Genomic DNA, 21,451 nt, shown 5'->3' on the forward strand with positions numbered 1-21,451 from the left:
TGGGGGAGGGGTGTGTGGGAGATGGGGGTGTGGGAGTTGGGGGTGTGGGGGAGGGGAGTGTGGGGGAGGGGAGTGTGGGGGCGGGGGTGTGTGGGGGAGGGGTGTGTGGGGGAGGGGTGTGTGGGAGATGGGGGTGTGGGAGTTGGGGGTGTGGGGGAGGGGAGTGTGGGGGAGGGGTGTGTGGGAGATGGGGGTGTGGGAGTTGGGGGTGTGGGGGTGGGGGAGGGGTGTGTGTGGGAGATGGGGGTGTGGGTGAGAGGGATGTGGGGCAGAGGGTGTGGGGAGGGGAGTGTGGGGGAGGGGAGTGTGGGGGAGGGGAGTGTGGGGGAGGGGTGTGTGTGGGAGAATGGGGGTGTGGGTGAGAGGGATGTGGGGAGAAGGGTGTGGGAGATGGGGGTGTGGGGGAGGGGAGTGTGGGGGAGGGGTGTGTTGGGGAGGGGTGCTGTGGGGGAGAGTTAGGGAGGGGGAATGGGTGTGGGCGCGGGGGTGTGGGGGAGGGGTGTATGTGGGGGAGCGTAATGTGGGGGAGGGGAGTGTGGAAGAGGAGGGTTTAGTGGGAGGAGAGTGTGGGAGAGGGGACTGTGTGGGTGGCGGGGGATGTGGGGGACAGGGTGTGTGGGGGAGGGGGAGTGTGGGAGAGGGTGAGTGTGTGGGAAGGGGAGTATGGGAGAAGGGGAGTGTGGGGAGGTAGTGTGGGTGAGGGTTGTGTGGGACAGGAAGATGTGGGGGGAGGGGATTGTGGGGATGGGGGACGTAAAGGAGGGGTGTGTGGGAGAGGGGGGTGTGGGGGTGGGGTGTGTGTGTGGAGGAGGCGCATGTGGGGGTGGGGAGTGCAGGGAGAGGGGTTATGGGGAGGTGGGTTTGAGAGGAGGGGAGTGTGGGAGAGGGGACTGTGGAGGTGGTGGGATGTGGGGAGGTGGTGTGTGGGGGAGGGAGCTATGGGGGTGGGGCTGTGGGGGAGGGGAGTGTGTGGGGAAGGGGAGTATGTGGGTGAGGGGGTGAGTGGGGGGGTGGTGTGTTGGGAAGGGGTGTGTGGGTGAAGGGGGGTGTGTGGGCTATCTTCACTGGTGAGCTTAGGCATCTTCACTGCCCCCAAACCCCCTCTACTGGCGAGAATCGTATCCAAGATCTGTTTTGCACCGAGTGCCGTACCGAATCAACGGTAATCAATTCTTACCGAAAAACCAACACAATTCTCTTCCATTTTGTCACTCATTAGGCACTTTTTCTGATCATAAGATGGTGCCCGAAAACTCTCCTGGGAGGCTGTCATTGGCCAGCCTGAGATTGGGGCCAGTGGACACCTGACCTTCCTGTTTAAGCCTATCAGAGAATAATGAGAATGTGGAAGCCACCCCCACAGGGAGTGATGAATCGAACAGTAATGGGAAGCCGGGTGGGTGTGTGAGGGAGAAGGGGAAGCGGGCACTGATAGAATCAGACCACCAAAGACAGAAGGAAACTCGAGTGGAGCACTGTGACCAGCATGGGCAGATTGGCCCGAATAGCCTGTGTCTGTGACTCCTGTCCTGTTGAATCCTGGGTAAGATGCTAAGTATTAGACTTTACAGGTGGCAGTTTCCTCCGTAGATCCAGAGGAAAGTTACATCATTGAAAGAGGCCATTCAGCCCATCTTGTCCATGCCAGCCCGAGGGCACCCAAGCAAGACCGTGCGTCCATTCTACACCTTCATTGTCCTGTTCTTCGGGAGGCTGCTCAACCACACAAGCATCGCAACCGAGCCTCTCGCTCCTGTGGTCCAAGATCTTCACAGTTGGAATAGGTGGAGGAGGAAGGGTGGGCGGGGAGGCATAGAAAGATAGTCTTCAGCGATCCCTCAACAGAATTGAACACCAAATTGGGGATGGTTGGCAGGGAGGGGTCGGGGGGGGTTGGCAACCGGATTTACCACAGCTGCGGCCTACCTCAGGACTGGCCAGAAAAATTGCAGGCCCAAACCCCAGGACTGGAGTTGGCCTGAGTTCCTTGTTACCTGGTGGAGTGGCGTGTCAACTTTCACGTTCAAGCCTTGCCAAATCCAAAACGCTTCTTCCCCCACCCAAATTATTTCCCACAATGAAGTGTTTACACGCGGTGCATCAAACACAACAACCGTTGCTCTGGAAACCAGAAAAAAAATTCCCCTGGAACTGTTTTGCAGCTGATAAAAGTTTATTGGCAGAGATCATGTATATCTCAGGTTGGTGATATTGTTGAGTTGACTCACCTCTGTGTTCTAAACCTTCACTCAAACAAATTGGATCGAGATTGTTCAATTGGTGCACCAGAGACCCAGAGAGGACCAGGCCAAGAAAGGTCCTTCAAGGGCCATCAGACTTCATCTGGTCTCTATTTTTACGTTCCCAGCCTTGCGTGAGGCAACAGAACTTATAGTAAGAAGTCTCACAACACCAGGTTAAAGGTTTATATGGCAGCACGAGCTTTTGGAGTGCTGCTCCTTTATCAGGTGGGTGATGAAGGTGCTCCAAAAGCTCGTGCTGTCAAATAAACCTGTTAGACTTTTAACCTGGGGTTGTGAGATTTCTCACTGTGCCCACCGCAGTTCAATGCCAGCATCTCCACATCATGGCAAGCTGGAATGTCACATTGCACAAGAATTGAACCAGCTTACGGTCATAGAGTCACGGAGGTTTACAGCATGGAAACAGACCCTTCACCCCCAATTTGTCCACGCTGCAGTTTTCACCACTAAACTGGTCCCAATTGCCAGTATTTGGCCCATATCCCCCTACCCTTTGTACTCATGTAACTGGGTAAAAGACAAAATTGTACCAGCCTCTACTACTACCTCCGGCAGCTCTTCCCAGACATACATCACCCTCTGTGTGAAAAAATTGCCCCTCTGGATCCTTTTATATCTCTCCCCTCTCACCTTAAACCTATGCCCTCTAGTTTTAGACTTCCCTACATCTGGGAAAAGATATTGACTATCTACTGATCTGTGCCCCTCATTATTTTATAGACCTCTATAAGATCACCCCTCAGCCTCCTGCGCTCCAGAGAAAAAAGTCCCAGTCTATCCAACCTCTCCTTGTAACTCAAACCATCAAATCCTGGAAAAGAAAAGGGCTTCAATCTCTATAACACCTCCCAAAACTAACAGGGGGACTACCAATGCATTTCGTACCTGGTCAAGGAGCTTCTTGAGGCTCAGTCACCGTTTTAATGCAGCGAAACACAGCTTTTGATCTGTGCACAGCAAGATCCCAGAACCAGCGCTGTGATAGATGGCCGAATGATCTGCTGTAGTGCTGTTTGCTTGAGAGATTTATATTGGCCAAGGCACTGGGAAGCCACACTCCCCATCCCCGCCTTGCTCTTCCTGGAGGTTAATGCAATGGGATCTTTCACTTTCAGCTGTCAGAGTACATGTCAATATTGGCATCTCACTGAAAGATGGCAGAGGTTTGGGTACACGTTACCCACCTGCTTCATCAGCTGGGCATTGGGTGAGATCTGGGGGTTGGAGCAGCTGCAATCCCTTCTCTGTCCAATGGTTAAAGGACTGTCTACCTGAGACAGTAGAGAGAGGGGAAACAGAGTTAACGTTTCGAGTCTGTGTGACTCTTCTAAAGAGCCTCTTCTTGACGGCACGGTGGTCAGCAATGCTGCCTCACAGCACCAGGGACCAGGGTTCGATCCCCAGCTTGGGTCTGTGTGGAGTCTGCACCGTATCTGCGGGGGTATTTCTCCGGTTTCCTCACACTCCAACGATGTGCGGGTTAGGTGGATTGGCTGTGCTAAATTGCCCCTTCATGTCAGGGGGACTAGCTAGGGTAAATGTATGGGATTGTGGGGATAGGGCCTGGGTGAGAATGTGGTCGGTGCAGACTTGATGGGCCGAATGGCCTCTTTCAGCACTGTATGATTCTAGCCTTTCATTATCTTGCCTCTACATCCTAGAACACCTCTCCCTTTGCTGTGCCTCTGTCTGTCTTTCAAACCTTCCATGGTATCCACTTGATGGATCACAGCTTCATCCTAGTTTATTCCCGTTCAGGTTTGTCCCTCACCAACCTTGCAGCACACTGGGACAGCTTTCTACTATAACTGCTGCTTTTGCTATTTAACACTTCCAAATATACCAGCTGCCTGTTCCCTCAAAGCCACACACCGTCCTGACTTGGAACTGTATCCTTTCACTCTCGTGGGATCAAAATCTTGGAACTCCCTTTCTAACAGCACTGTGGATGTACCTACAAATGGAATTTATTTCAAAGGGCGTGGAGTATCAACACAGGGAGGTCTTGCAATACAAGACACCAGTTAGACCACACTTGGAATGCTGTGAACAGTATTGGCCTCCTTATCTAAGGAAAGACTTAGCACAGCTACCTCATAGCGTCAGGGACCTGAGTTCGATTCCCGGCTCGGGTCACTGTCTGTGTGGAGTTTGCACGTTCTTCCTGTGTCTGCGTGGGTTTCCTCTGGGTGCTCCGGTTTCCCCCCATAGTCTGAAAGATGTGCTGGTTAGGTGTGTTGACCTGAACAGGCACCGGTGTGTAGTGATTAGAGGAATTTCATTGTAACTTCATTGAAACGTTCATGTAAGCGTTACTTGTGATTAATAGATAAACTTTAATAAATGAACTTTATGTTGGCATTGGAGGCAACCCAGAAAAGATTCACTCGGTTGATTATAGGCATGGAAGGATTTTCTTATGAAGAGAGGTTGAATTCTAATTACTATGTTAGTGCCAGTCTTTACCAGACAGTCTCACAGTTAAGGAAAGATTTGATAGCTGTGTACAGGGTTATGACAGGCTTAAATGAGATAGACAGAAAAAAGTTGTTTTTTTTAAGGTTATTTATTAGTGTCACATGTAGGCTTACATTAACACTGCAATGAAGTTATTGTGAAAATCCCCTCGTTGCCACACTCCGGCGCCTGTTTGGGTACACAGAGGGACAATTTAGCACGGCTAGCGCACCTAATTCACACATCTTTCAAACTATGGGAGGAAACCGGAGCACCCAGAGGAAACCCACGCAGACACGGGGAGAATGTGCAGACTCTGCACAGACAGTGACCCAAACCAGGAATCGAACCCGGGTCCCTGGCACTGTGAGGCAGAGTGCTAACTACCGTGCTGCCGCGTGCAGAATGAGAGGCGACCTGATTGAGATATATCAGATTCTCGGGGGGGGAGTGACAGGGTCGATGCTGAGAGGCTAGGACAAGAAGGCACCATCTCAGAGTGAAGAGTGGCCTGTTGAAGACACGAGGAGGAATTTCTTCTCTCAGAGGGGAGTGGATCTGTGGGATTCTTTACCGCTGAGGCCTGGAGAGGTCTTTACGTATGTTGTAGGCCGAGATAGATTTTTAGTTTGTTGAAATCGAGGGTAAGGTGGGAAAGTAGAATTGGAAATTATCGTATCAGATCAGTCAAGATCTGATTGAATGGAGGAGCAGGCCTGGTGGACCGAATGGCCTACTTCTGCTTCTGTGGTCTCATGTCTGCAGTGGCTCACTGCCACCTTCTCAAGGGCAAGATGCTGGTCTTTGCCAGCGATGCCTACCTCCACAGAAGAATGAAATAAACAGGCAAAACTATGTGGTTTGACACCTTTCAAAGTGAATGGGTACTGTAAATGAAAGAGCGCATTGTTCAGGCAAGATCCGAATTCAAGCAGTGTCAATCTCGGCAGGTAGAAACTTGGTTTTGTGTCAACCAATTGTTTAACTGTTGCTCTTTGAGTTTCTCTGGAATAACAAAAAGAGAATTCTTCAAAACCATGTCTGGTGTTTGGGAAAATACTGGAGCGCTGTCAGCAAAGAGAACAAGACTTGGCCAAAAGCCAGTGTATTGAATGAAGAACAGTGGGCTTATTTTTATCAGAATAAACCGTATGAAGGTCCAAGACACAGAGAACAGGACAGCACCTAGGTTCGAAAGCTTAAAGGAAGACACGAGTCAAGAGGTGCCAGTCAGGTGATGTTGTGCGTAGGTCACTTTCTCAAAAACCTTGTAGCCCATGGACAGGAAGGATGGCAGAGGCAAGGAGCGGGATAATGCAGACTTTGTTTCGATATTATATCTAGATTACAAATCATTGGGATTCTTTAACTGGTGCCAAGTATTATTCCTGCTAATAAGCCCCTTGGGTAATTATTACACCCAATTGGGACAGCAGGAGGCTTTCAGTTAATCTGGCATAGATGGCACGGTTGTGGCACAGGGTTAGCTCTGTTGCCCCACAGTGCCAGTGACCCTGGTTCGAATGGGCCTTGGGTCACTGTCTGGGTGGAGTCTGCACATTCTCCCCGTGTCTGCGTGGTGCTTCAGTTTCCTCCCACACCCCAAAGATGTCCAGGTTAGATGGGGGGATTGGCCATGCTAAGTTGACCCTGAGTGTTGAGGAGATTTGCAGAGTAAATATGTGGGGTTACGGGTGGGATTGTTGTCATTGCAGGCTCAATGGGCCAAATGGCCTCCTACTGCACTGTAATTCTGCGATTCTAACTTAGATTTGTTGCAAATTTGTAAAGGTTTCAGAGGGCAATCTTTACTTTCAATTCAACTGGGCAACGGAAACACACGATGCTGAATGGTTGAGATTCCTCCTTAACCACTTGTAGCCCATTCTGAGGTTCCAACTCCCAGTGAGAAATCAACACTACTCCAAAGGAGTAGGAGGAGGTCACAGTTTGTACTGATTCGTAGATGAGGGTGGTGCAGTTGATGTAATCTACATGGACTCCAGTGAAGTTTTTGACAAGGTCCCATATGGAAATGGATCAAGAAGGTTCGAACCCACATGGGATTTGGCAAATTGGATCCACAATTGGCTGGAAGCAGAGGGTGATGGTCAAAGGTTGGTTTAGTGACTGGAAGCCTGTGTCCAGTGGTGTTCTGCAGGGATCGGTGCTGGGTCCCTTGCTGTTTGTCATGTACACTAACCATCTAGGCGTGAATGCGGGGGCTATAATCAGCAAGTTCAAAGATGACACAAAAATTGGTGGTGCAGTAAGTAACAAGGAGGAAAGCCTTAGCTTGCAGGATGAGACAGACGGGCTGGTCAGATGGACAGAACAGCGGCAAATGGAATATAACCCTGGAAGATGTGAGGAGATGCATTTTGGGACAACTAACATGGCAAGGGAACACATTATGAATGGTAGGACACTACGAAGTACAGAGGATCAGAGGGAACTTGGGGTGCAAAGATCCCTGAAGGCAGTAGGGACAGGTAGATAAGGTGGTTAAGAAGTCTAATGGAACTCTATTTTGTAAAGGCGTAGAATATTAGAGTAGGGAGTTGTTGATGGAGCTGTATCCAATGCCGGTTAGGTCACAGCTAGAGTACCGTATGTAGTTCTGGTCCCCACACTATAGGAAGGATGTGATTGTTCTGGAGGGGGTGCAGAGAAGATTCACCAAGATGCTGCCTGGGCTGGAGTGTTTCAGCTCTAATGATGTGGAGTTGCTGGCGTTGGACTGGGGTAAACACAATAAGAAGTCTCACAACACCAGGTTAAAGTCCAACAGGTTTATTTGGTGGCAAACGCCACTAGCTTTAGGGGCTCTTGCAGCTCCTTCATTACCTGACGAAGGATCAGTGCTCCGAAAGCTAGTGGCGTTTGCTACCCAATAAACCTGTTGGACTTTAACCTGGTGTTTTAAGACTTCAGCGATGAAGAGAGGCAGGTCAGGCTGGGGTTGTTTTCCTCAGAGCAGAGAAGGCTGTAGGGGGATCCGATTGAGATGTACAAAATTATGCAGGACGTTGGGTGGGCTGGAAGAAACCTTCCCCCCCTTAGTGTAGGGGTCAATAACCAGGGGGCACGGACTTAAGGTCAGGGTCAGGAGATTTACAGGGAATTTGAGGGAAAACCTTTTCACCCAGAGGGTGCTGGGAATCTGGAACTCGCTGCCTGAAAGGGTGAGAGAGGCAGGAACCCCCACAACGTTTAAGAAGCATTTCGATGAGCTCTTGAAGTACATGTTAGGCTACAGATCAAACGCTGGAAAAAGGGATTAGGATGGATAGGTGCTTGAGGATTGGTGCAGACATGATGGGCCGAAAGGCCTCTAATGAACTGAAGCCGCCTTGAGCAAGAGGCGATCACAGGCAACAATACCTGCCTGTTAAAATCACCACTATCGAATCTTACTCTAGTGGGTGTGGAGAAAGATGGGGAGATATTTCTCTTTGTCACTAAACGCAGTGACAGCCAGTGGGCTGAGATTTGAAAAAAACAGTTCCTTTCTTCGCAAATAATTTGCATAGAGAATATCCAGCTGTTTATGTGATTGGAATATGAGTTATTTTAGTTGGAAAAAGTTGACACACCTTGCCCAGATCAGGAGATCAGTTGCTGATAATGTGTGAACCATGACCGTAAACACCAGCAGAATTCTTCCTGTCAGAGGGAGGCACGGTGATTAATTCGAGCCTCCGGTCACTGTCCATGTGGAGCTTGCACATTCTGTCCGTGTCTGTCTGGGTTTCACCCGGGTGCATCGGTTTCCTCCCACAGTCCAAAACTGTGCAGGTTAGGTGGATTGGCCATGCTAAATTGCCGTTAGTTTCCAAAAATGTGTAGGTTAGACGGATTGGTCATGATAAATTGCCCCTTAGCATCCAATGATATACAGGTTGGCTGGATTGACCATGCAGATTAAGTAGATCGGCCATGCTAAATTGCTCCTTAGTGTCCCAAGGTGTGTGGGTTAGGTGGATTGGCCATACTAAATTGCCCCTTAGTGTCCAAAGATGTGCAGGTTAGCTGGATTGGCCACGCTAAATTGCCTTTTAGTGTCCAAAGATGTGCAGGTTGGGTGGATTGGCCATGCTAAATTGCTTCTTAGTGTCCAAAGATGTGCAGGTTAGGTAGATTGGCCATGCTAAATAGCCCCTCAGTGTCCAAAGATGTGCAGGTTAGGTGGATTGGCCATGCTAAATTGCTTCTTAGTGCCCAAAGATGTGCAGGTTAGGTGGATTGGCCATGCTAAATAGCCTTTTAGTGTCCAAAGATGTGCAGGTTAGGTGGATTGGCCATGCTAAATTGCCCCTTAGTGTCCAAAGATGTGCAGGTTAGGTGGATTAGCCATGCTAAATTGCCCCTTAGTGTCCAAAGATGTGCAGGTTAGGTGGATTGGCCATGCTAAATTGTCCCTTAGTGTCCAAAGATGTGCAGGTTAGGTGGATTGGCCATGCTAAATTGCTTCTTAGTGTCCAAAGATGTGCAGGTTAGGTGGATTGGCCATGCTAAATTGCTTCTTAGTGTCCAAAGATGTGCAGGTTAGGTGGTTTGGCCATGCTAAATTGCTTCTTTGTGTCCAAAGATGTGCAGGTTAGGTGGATTGGCCATGCTAAATTGCCCCTTAGTGCAAAAGATGTGCAGGTTAGGTGGATTGGCCATGCTAAATTGCCCCTTAGTGTCCAAAGATGTGCAGGTTGGGTGGATTGGCCATGCTAAATTGCCCTTTAGTATCCAAGGCATGTAGGTTAGGGGATTAGAAGGGTACCTGCTGGAGTTAAGGGGATAAGGCCTGGGTGGTATGCTCTTTCGGAGAGTTGGTGTAGACTGGATAGCCTGAATGACGTCCTTGTGCATTGTAGGGATTGTATGAAATTCTCTGAAACTAGATTCTCCAGTATCAGTGCGACTTTACTGAGAGAGTTCACCCAGAACTCTTGATAACATTGCCACCACTCAATCAACAATCAGTTGAACTAACCCGACTGGTCATGTTTCTAATTTGTCAATAGTGGAATTTTGTTAGATGCAAATTACCCGTCTCATTTGCCTGCAAAACAGTAACAGCCTTTCAGCTGTGCAGTTGTGTATCAAATACTGTGGAATGCACCCGAGAGAGGAAATGAAGTGAATTTTCTTTATCAACCTTCAGCATTGTCCTGCCATGATCCTCCTTTGCCAAACCAAGCTGTGATACAACCAGAAAGAATGCTTTCTATGGTGCAGCTGTAAAAGTTGGTGAGAGCTGTAGCGGACATGCCAAATTTCCTTAGCCTCCTGAGAAAGCTGAGGCTTTTAACCCACAGGTGCATCGATCCGCCTTGTTGTCCAACGAGGGGCATTCACGTCATGGGCCGTACTTGGACTGCTCTTGGTTGTTTCGAGAATAGCCTAGTACTTCACGTCGTTAGTGTGTGCTCAAACTGGACCAGATGCTGGGCAACAAGACAGCTCAGTGACTATCACTGTTTGCTGTGCAGATACATGGATTTGGGCCGGTGTCTGCGGGAGTTTGCGCATTCTCCCCGTGTCTGCGTGGGTTTTATCCGGGTGCTCCGGTTTCCTCCCACACCCCAAAGATGTGCTCTTAGGCTGATTGGTGTAACAAATTGTCCTTAAATTAGTTTTCCCTCAATGTGGAATGCCATAAGCATAGACAAGGGTCATGGGTGGACTCATAATGTTAAAATGACGGCACGGGCTCGTTGGGCCGAAGGGCCTGTTTCCCGGGCTGTTTTTGTTCTTTGTTCTTTGATTGATGGGCTTTTTTAACTACAGCATCCGCATGTTATGTGACGAGCCCAGTTGAGTCTCTGGTTAATGGCAACCCCCAGGATGTTGTCACCTACACCATCCTGTATCAAAATCCTGAATCGATGACAAGCGTTTGCTTGTGTTTTGAGACAAAAAAAGCAGACAATCGGAACCACCCTGAACTGGATCGCCACTGAAAACAAGTCCACTATTGCAATGTGCGATTGCCCTCTGCTCTTCACTGCAGAGGTTCAGTTTCAGCATCCAACCATCGGGAAACCCACCTCCCCTTCTCCTCCCTCTTCCAGCGGCTTGTCCTGCTCTGTCTCCAGCTCCCCCACCCCACCCCTGAGCTCATTCTACACACAGTCAAGCTGTATTCCAATGCTTACCAAAGCCCACAGCCTGAATTCTCCAGCCTCGCAAGACCCCATCACTGCTGAAATCTCTGTTCACAGCAGCGGGACTGGAGAATCTCAACCATGGGCAAGGTTGGAGAATTCCGGCTTGTCTGCCTGGGAGCAACCAGAACATGGAGGGAGCCAGTGTGTGGAGGGAGCCATTTGTGCAGGGAGACAGTGCGTGGAGGGAGCCAGTGCATGCAGGGAGCCAGTGTGGCAGGGAGGTAGTGCGTGCAAGAAGTCAGTACGTGGAGGGAACCAGTGCATGCAGGGAGCCAGTGTGTGCAGGAAGCCAGTGTGTGGAGGGAGTCAGTGCATGGAGGGAGCCAGTTGTGCAGGGAGCCTGTTAGTGGTGGAAGCCACTGTGTACAGGGAGCCAGTGCCTGCAGGAAGCCAGTGCGTGCAGGAAGCCAGTGTATACAGGAAGCCCCTTCAGTATCCATCACACTATTCCCCATAGGCTTTGGCAACTTGAAACAGCAACAGCCAGTCGGGTGTTGTGATTCCCAATGGTTACATTAGTGACATTGCACATTGATTGAGATCACAGTCTACCTGTTCTACATCCCTCCGATATCATTCACTCATTGGCAGCCTCACCAATATGACACCTGGTGCGATTCTTTCTACGGGGCTGGGTGGGGGCGGGGGGGGACGGGGCAGGCACCTTGACGCAGTGATTAGCAGGTTAGCACTGCTGCCTCACAGGGACATGAGTTTAATTTCCAGCTCAGGTGACTGTATGGCATTTGCATGTTCTCACCATGTCTGCATGGGTTTTCCCCCGGGTGCTCCGGTTTCCTCTCACAATCCAAAGGTGTTCTGGTTAGGGGGGATTGGCCGTGCTAAATTGCCCCTTAGTATCAAGGGAACTAACTAGGCTAAATGCATGGGGTTAAATCAGGATAGGGCCTGGGTGAGATTGTGGTTGGTGTAGACTCAATGGGCCGAGTGGCCTCCTTCCACACTATAGAGATTCTGTTCTGTGACTCCATAATTCTGTGATTTCTGTTCTACATATTTGCTCTTTGCATAGTGGGCACCGTTTATGAGTTGTTGGGGCAAATAGGCTAACTATCCCAATATCTCACTCTCTTACACAGTGGAGGATTGCTGTCTCACAGCTCATGCGACCTGGGTTCGATTCCTAGCTTGGAATCGGACTTTCTCTCCATGTCTGTGTGGGTTTCCTCCGGGTGCTCCGGTTTCAAACAAAGAACAAAGAACAACACAGCACGGGAAACAGGCCCTTCGGCCCAACGAGCCCGCGCCGCCGTCCCATTGTCTCAGTGACCTATTCATGATTTTAGTCTACGCCTAATGTGCGCGGATCAGGGAGGTCCAATATAGGGACAATTTGTTACCCAATCAATCAGCCTAAAAGCGCATCTTTGGGATGTGGGAGGAAACCGGAGCACCCGGAGGAAACCCACGCAACCACGGGGAGAACGCGCAAACTCCCACAGACACAGGCCCAAATCCATGTGTCCGCACAGCAACAGAGATAGTCTCTGAGCTGTCATGTTGCCCTCGAGATGGTCCAGTTTAAGCACACTAACGACATGAAGCAATAGGCAACTCCCGAAGCAACATCCAAGAGCAGCCCACTACAACCTGCTGCATGCATGCCCCTTGCTGGTCAACAAGGTGGACTTAAATGCCTGTGGAGACAAAAAATTCATTATTAAACAGGCAAAGACTGTAACATCCCTGAGGCAAAAACGGAATCCCAAGCCTACAATGTTTAGTAAGGCCTGCTATATCCCCCTATATGTAGACCGCTCATGTGGCTGTCTAAGTGACTCTTAAACAACCCTAGCGTGCCTGCTTCCACCACCTTACTCGGCAGTGCATTCCACACCCCCACTACCCTTTGCGTGAAAAACTGCCCTCTAATATTTGTCTTATACCTAGCCCCCCTCACCCTAAGCCCGTGACCCCTCGTTCTATCCATTTCTAATAGCGGAAAAAGCTTACCACCATTTACTCTATCTATCCCCTTCATAATCTTATAAACCTCTATTAGATCCCCCCTCAGCCGACGTCTCTCAAGGGAAAACAGCCCAAGTTCATTCAATCTTTCCTCGTAAGACAGCCCTTTCATACCAGGCAGCATCCTGGTAAATCTCCTCTGCACTGTCTCCAGGATCTCTACATCCTTCCGGTAGTACGGCGACCAGAACTGGACGCAGTACTCCAAGTGAGGCCTAACCAACGTTCTATACAACTGCAACATCAGACTCCTACTCTTATATTCTATACCCCTTCCTATGAAGGCTAACATACCATACGCTTTCCTCATCACATTCTGCACCTGCACCGACACCTTCAGGGACTTGTGCACTTGCACCCCCAGGTCTCTCTGCGTATCTATACTCCGGATAGTTCTACCTTTTATCGTATAACTCCCCTCCACATTATTCCGGCCAAAGTGCATCACCTCGCATTTCTCCGGATTAAATTCCATTTGCCATCTATCTGCCCAATCTACCAGCCTGTCTATGTCCTGTTGCATTGCCAGGCACTGCTCCTCAGTACCCGCCAATCCAACCATCTTAGTGTCATCAGCAAATTTGCTGATCACACCACCTACCCCCTCTTCCAAGTCATTAATATATACTACAAATAGAAGAGGTCCTAGTACCGAGCCCTGCGGCACACCACTGGTGACAGACCTCCAATTGGAAAAGGAGCCTTCCACTACTACCCGCTGTCTCCTCCTCCCAAGCCAGTTCTCCACCCATCTACATACCTGGCCTTGTATCCCATGAGCCTTCACCTTTTCTATCAGCCTACCATGAGGGACCTTGTCAAATGCCTTACTGAAATCCATATAGACGACATCAACGGCTTGTCCTTCGTCAACCGTTTTTGTCACCTCTTCAAAAAATTCCACTAGATTCGTAAGGCACGACCTCCCTGTAACGAAGCCATGCTGCGTATCCCTGATCAGATTGCAGCGCTCCAGATGTTCATACATCTTATCCTTGAGGATCCTCTCCATTAGCTTGCCTATAACTGAAGTCAAGCTCACTGGCCTATAATTCCCTGGGTTATCCCTCTGACCCTTTTTAAACAACGGTACTACATTTGCAATCCGCCAATCCTCTGGGACCTCACCTGTGTCCAAAGAAGAGACAAAGATTTGCGTCAGAGGCCCAGCAATTTCATCCCTCACCTCCCTTAGCAGCCTGGGATAGATGCCATCAGGCCCCGGAGATTTATCCGTCTTTATACTGTCTAAAAGTCCCAACACCTCTTCCCTCGTGATGACTATTTCCCTCAACGGATCCTCAAACTCCTCAAGCACAGCACCAGACATCAGGCCCCTCTCCTGCGTGAATACCGACGCAAAGTATTCATTCAAGATCTCCCCCATTCCCCCAGGCTCCAAGCATAGTTCCCCTCCTCTGTCCCTGAGAGGACCAATCTTCCCTCTAACCATCCTTTTGTTTCTAACATAGGAGTAAAATGCCTTAGGATTTTCCTTAATCCTACCCGCCAAAGCCATTTCGTGGCCCCTTTTTGCCTTTCTGATGCCCCTTTTAAGTTCTCTCCTACATTCTCTGTATTCTTCTAACGCTATCTCTGTCCTCAAATGCCTAGATCTAATGTACGCCTCCCTCTTCCTCCTGACCAGGTCCTCAATATCCCTAGTTACCCACGGCTCTCTAATCCTACCCTTCCCATCCTTCCTCTTGACCAGCACATGTCTTTCCTGCAAAGATTTTAGTTTTCCCTTGAGAGACTCCCACATACCCAGCGTCGACCTGCCATCAAACAGCTTACCCCAGTCCGTATCTTTAAGATCCTGCCTAATCCGGTTGTATCTAGCCCTCCCCCAGTTTAACACCCTCCCCTTAGGACAGGCTTCATCTTTATCCATTAATATCTTAAACCAGACAGAGTTGTGGTCACTGTTAGCCACATGCTCTCCTACTTCAACGTCAACCACCTGCCCAGGCTCATTCCCCAGAACCAAGTCCAGTATAGCCCCCTCTCTGGTCGGGCTATCCACATACTGCTCCAGGGATCCTTCCATTACACACTGTACAAATTCCTCCCCGTCAGCACCCTCTGATCTCGGCACCTTCCAATCTACCCCGGGGAGATTAAAATCTCCCACTACCACCACCCTATTCTTCCTGCACTTATCTAGAATGTCCCTGCTTATCCCTTCTTCCACAGCCCTCGGGCTGTTGGGCGGTCTGTAGTACACACCCAACATAGTAACATCTCCCTTCCTATTCCTCAACTCCACCCATAGCGACTCGATTCCTATATCCTCTATACCTCCCTCCCTCTGCACTGCTATGATGCAATCCTTAACTAACAACGCCACTCCCCCACCTCTCAGCGACCCACCCCTATCACGCCTGAAGCACTTATACCCAGGAACATTCAACTGCCAGTCCTGCCCTTCCTTTAACCAAGTCTCTGTCACCGCCACCACTTCCAACTTCCTTTCGAACATTAATGCCTTCAGTTCATCTGTTTTGCCAGTCACACTCCTAGCATTGAAACACATGCACCGAAGACCCTCAGAAACAATCCGATCCTTCTTCCTACCCTCCGGGCTTACCCTATCCCCAATCCCAGTTCCGTCCACCTCCCCACCCCCCCTCCATATTAGTTTAAACCCTGCCGAAACACTCCAGCTAACCTTCCAGCTAAGATATGCATGCCCTTCCCAGTTAACTGTACCCCATCCCTCTTGTATATTTGCCCCTCTTTCATAAAGACTTCCCAGTGGTCTACGAATCTAAAACCCTCTGCCCTACACCAATCCTTCAACCACGCATTTAGTTGGAGTATCTCATTTCCTCCCACAGTCCAAAGACGTGCTGCTTAGGGTGCATTGGCCGTGCTAAATTCTCCCTCAGTGAACCCGAACAGGCGCTGGAGTGTGGCGACTAGGGGATTTTCACAGTAACTTCATTGCAGTGCTAATGTAAGCCCACTTATGGCAATAATAAATAAACTTTACTTTAACTTAAACACACTCTATTTCAGAGAACTGCGTACAGAATATTGCAGCATGTGGCACCATACCCATCTACCTCTCCAGTGCCAACACTCAGTGGCAGAAGCAGTGTGTACCATCTACAAGCTGCACCACACAACTCCCCAAGGCTCCTTCGACAGCACCTTCTAAACCCACAACCTCTGCCACTTGGAAGGACAAGGGCAACAGATACATGGGAAAGCCTTACAGCGAACACTTCAGCGGTCACGGGCACTCGGCCTCTGATCTTCGGGTGAGCATTCTCCAAGGCGGCCTTCACGACGCACAACAGCGCAGAGTCACTGAGCAGAGACTGATAGCCAAGTTCCGCACGCATGAGGACGGTCTCAACCAGGGTCTTGGGTTCAGGTCACACTATCTGTAACACTCATGACTTGCCTGGGCTTGCAAAATCTCATTTAGTGTCCTGTCTGGAGACAATACACATCCCTTTAACCTGTGCTTAACGCTCTCTCCACTCACATTGTCTGTACCTTTAAGACTCGATTAGCTGTAAAGACTCACATTCTAATCAGTATTCTGTAAACTGAGTGTGTGTCTTTATATACCCTGTTTACGGTCAGAACTCCCCACTCACCTGACGAAGGAGCAGCGCTCCGAAAGCTAGTGGTGTTTGCTACCGAATAAACCTGTTGGACTTTAACCTGGTGTTGTGAAATTCCCTCCCTAACAGCATTATGGATGTACCTGCACTTCAAGGATATGCAGAATTCAAGAATGTGGCTCACCCAACACCTTCTCAAGGGGCAACTAAAGTTGAAAGTTTATTTACTAGTCACAAGTAAGGCTTACATTAACAATGCAATGAAGTTACTGCGAAAATCCCATAGTCACCACGTCCCAGTGCCTGTTCGGGTACATTGAGGGAGAATTTAGCACGGCCAATGCACCCTAACTAGCACATCTTCCGGACTGTGGGAGGAAACCGGAGCAACCCAGTGGAAACCCACGCAGACACGGGGAGGACGTGCAGACTCTGCAAAGACGGTGACGCCAATTGGGAATCGAACCTGGGTCCCTGGCGCTGTGAGGCAGCAATGCTAACCACTGTGCCACCCTGAACAACCGGGCTATAAAACATACATACAAAGAAGAACAAAGAGCAATATAACACAGAACCAGGCCCTTCAGCCCACCAAGCCTGTGCCGATTAGTGGTTTCTATCCCTCTGTTCACTTCACGTTCATGTGTCTCTCAAGATAAGCTTTAAATGCTGTGAGCGTGCCAGCTGTATATACTGTATGTGAGACAATATACTGCTGGCTCTACATTCCTGGTTCCAGTTCAATTTCACGGATATTTCTTCTTTACGGTTCATACTTTTGGAGTCGATTTGTAAGCCATTCCTTTTTGATTTGGGAATGTTTATATCCTTCCTGGCTCTCAGTCCTGATTTGTCCTGACACGCTGTTTGTCGGCGAATTAATCTTAAATGTTGCGTGCAGCAGACCACCAGCAGTGTTTATATCTTTCAAACGAGCTGCGTTATGAATGAGTTACACTTACAGCGAATTGCCTCTGCAGACAATGGGGCTTTGGATAACCACAGTTTCCATAGAGTTCCTACAGTACAGAAGGAGGCCATTCAGCCCATCGAGTCCGCAACAACTCTCTGACGGAGAACCTTAACTATCCCTCCCGCCTGTTTTTAAAAATAAACAGGATGCACCTTTTTTGACTCATTCATGAGACATCGGTGGCCGCTGGCTGAGCCAGCATTTATTGTCCATCCCTAGTTGCCCGAGGGCAGTTGAGAGTCAACCACATTGCTGGGGCTCTGGAGTCACTTGTAGTCATGATGTGGAGATGCCGGTGTTGGACTGGGGTAAACACAGTAAGAAGTCTCACAACACCAGGTTAAAGTCTAACAGGTTTATTTGGTAGCAAAAGCCACTAGCTTTCAGAGCGCTGCTTCTTTGTCAGGTAACGAAGGAGCAGCGCTCTGAAAGCTAGTGGCTTTTGCTACCAAATAAACCTGTTGGACTTTAACCTGGTGTTGTGAGACTTCTTACTGTGTCACGTAGGTCAGACTAGGTAAAGACAGCAGGTTTCTTTCCCCAAAGAACATTAAAGTAAACTTTATTTATTAGTCACAAGTAGGCTTAAATTCACACTGAGATGAAGTTACTGTGAAAGTCTCTTAGTTGCCACACTCCAGCACCTGTTCGGGTTCACTGAGGGAAAATTTAGCACGGCCAATGCACCCTAACCTGCACATTTTTGGACTGTGGGAGGAAACCCCACACAGACACAGGACAAACGTACAGACTCCACACAGACAGTGACCCAAGCCAGGAATTGAACCCAGATCCCTGGCACTGTGAGGCAGCAGTGTCATCACACTGCCCAACCAGAACCAGATGGGCTTTTCCTGACAATGGTTTCATGGTCGTCAGTAGACTCTTAATTCCAGGTTTTTTTTTAAATGAATTCAAATTCCATCACCTGCTGTGGCAGGATTCGAACGCAGGTCCTCAGAACATTAGCTGAGATTTCTGGATTAATCGTCTAGCGATAATACCACTTGGACATCAGCTCGTCAGCTAGTAGAGAGGTTCAATTGTCATAACACTGGGTATATTTATTCCTAGCACTGATTCTCTAAAACCCCATTGAATCAAACTGAAACAACACAAGTAACTTCATGCAAATTCATTCAGTTTGTTCCTTAAAAATTCATTCTAAATTATCAAGGTAGCAGTTGTAACCCCGTCTTCTGTTGAGTTAACTTCCATACGGGGATTGCAAAACTGGTGAAGTTTCTCTGTAAAGAGTAGAATTGTGTACCTGAATATGGGCTCACACTAATTCCAAATCTGACTCCTTGGTCTGGAAGACATGCTGGTCAGGCTGTGATAACATTTCCCTCGGTGTATCCAAACGGGCGCCGGAGTGTGGCGACTGGGGGATTTTCACAGTAACTTCATTGCAGTGTTAATGTAAACCTACCTGTGGCGCTAAAATAAACCTTAGAACTTTATTCCAAGGCCCTCAGACGCACGAATCCATGTGATTTCTCAGGAATTAGACATGGAGATTGTCAGCAGGATAACGGGCTGAATGGCCTCCTTCTGTACCATAAGCATACCGTGATTTTCTGTTCACGGTGTCAAGCTGGCAAACGGCAGTAATGATTGCCCAGGCTCAGGGACGCACGCCAGCAGATGGGGCGGAGGCTGAGGTCTCCACTTTATTGATGGCAGGGTCAGTAGTGAATTTAGTGTTTTTAGTGTTTTTGACGGGTTGGGTATCACACTATCCTGTGGCCCCTCCCCCCCGGCAACACATTTACACGCCATGATACTCAGTATACTAAAACCTTTTGCAAGTGCATCCTGCCTACGAGATAGAGCAGAAATCTCATAGCACCTAGTCCCTGTTCACCCGAAGGTGGTGTACCACAGTGCAAGGGTCATGGGGGCAGTGGGTGGGAGTTTCGATAGGTTATTCATGAAGGCCTCATCTTTGCCCCTTGAGGCTGTGGGGATGGCCCTCCTGTTAAATCACTGCCAGCCAGCTCCCCCGCTCCAAGGGGACAGCAGCCTGTGGTCATCTGGGACTGTGGCTACTTTAAAGAATGGCATTAGCTGCACTCGTGTTAGAGTTCCATAGCAACATCCAACTGAGTTGCAAAGGCTTCCAATTCTGTACGGTGAAACTGGTCTGTGACCAGGGATGAAGAATCACTCTGTGCGCATTTACCAGGTCTACACGCATGTACACCTTGTGTATGAGTCACGGCAGCCAGAGCTATGTGAGGCCTCAGCCCAGGTTGATAGCTGACAGTGACCATGCACTGTACCCTTGGTTGGTGAGGGCAGTGAGGTACTCCCAGAGTGTAGCAGGAAAATGCTGGATTCTAGCTCACATCACCATGATTGCTTGCTGAGATTTCCCCGATTTGACTGTATGCCTTGATAAGTAGAATCATTGAATCCCTACAGTGCAGAAGGAGGCCATTCAGCCCATCAAGTCTGCATCAACTCCCTGACAGAGTGTCGTACCGGGCTCTCTCATCCACTCTATCCCCACTCACCATGATTAATCCATTTAATCTACAGAATTGGGACATTAAGGGACAATTTAGCATGGCCAATCAAACTAACCTGCACATCTTTGGACACAAAGGGGCAATTTAGCATGGCCAATCCACCTAACCTGCACATCTTTGGACACTAAGGGACAATTTAGCATGGCCAATCCACCTAACCTGCACATCTTTGGACACTAATGGGCAATTTAGCATGACCAATCCACCTAACCTGCACATCTTTGGATACTAAGGGGCAATTTAGCATGGTCAATCCTCCTAACCTGCACATCTTTGGACATTAAGGGCTAATTTAGCATGACCAATCTACCTAACCTGCACATCTTTGGACACTAAGGGGCAATTCAACATGGCCAATCCACCTAACATGAACACCTTTGGACACTAAGGGGCAATTTAGCATGGCCAATCCTCCTAACCTGCACATTTTTGGACTGTGGGAGGAAACCGGAGCACCCGGAGAAAACCCACAAAGACACGGGCAGAATATGCAAACTCCACAGAGACAGTGACCCGAGGCTGGAATCGAACTTGGGCTCCTGTGAGGCAGCAGAGAAAACCCACTGTGCCACCGTACCCCCCAAGTACATGGACAGGAAAGGATTATTTCCATAGGACCAGCCAACTGAGTTGCAAAGGCTTCTCCTGCTTAACTGTGCAACTGGTCTGCCACCACAGATAAAGAATCACACAGCTCTGTGGTTGTTTACCAGGGAGCTATCTTATCTGTCAATCTTGTGCACTCCAATCCTCTCAACCTGCCTTGGATCCAAGCAGAACAACCTCAACTTCTCCAACTTCCCACTTACAGCTAAATTCCATCATTCCTTGGACCATTCTGGTAAATCTCCTCTGCGTCCTCAAGCACCTTCCCATCCTTCACCAAGTGTAGTGACTGGAATTGGACACAATGGGCAGGAATTTCAAAGCAGGAGATTTCCAGCTGAGATCAATAGACCTTTGCACCGAGTGCCGGATTTTATATCCTGCCAGCTCCAATCCCCGTGAAATCTCATTCAAGCCTGGCCACAAATGTTCGGGGAACTGCCCCACTTTTGTACGAAATTGCTCTTTTAATAAAGCCCAAGTTCCCAACTGCTTGGCAAACCCCTCTCTCAATATATCCTGCCTCTCTCAGAGATCTTTGCACAGGAACCCACAGATTAGATTCAAGTCCCTCTTAATTCAGTGGTGTTTGATGAAAACTATCCCATCTGTTCCTTTACACTTAAGACTGGATAAATCTCCAGTTTCTACCTTTAGCTCTGAGTAAGTTAATGTATGTTTAAAATAAACTACTCTTGTTCAGGCATGTGTGGCTGGGACAATGACTCGCATTTATCTTTTGATGAGATTTTCAATCTGGGCGTTGCTGACAGGTCCAGCACTTATTGCACAACAGACCACCTGCCAGAGACTTAGGCACAGGAATCGACAATGATTCTTCGAGCCCTGGCAACCCTATACATTTCACCTGACACAAAGCTCCCAA

The sequence above is a fragment of the Carcharhinus amblyrhynchos genome, chromosome 33 (genome assembly GCF_965287045.1).
Source record: "Carcharhinus amblyrhynchos chromosome 33, sCarAmb.v2.hapA, whole genome shotgun sequence".
NCBI lineage: Eukaryota > Metazoa > Chordata > Chondrichthyes > Carcharhiniformes > Carcharhinidae > Carcharhinus > Carcharhinus amblyrhynchos.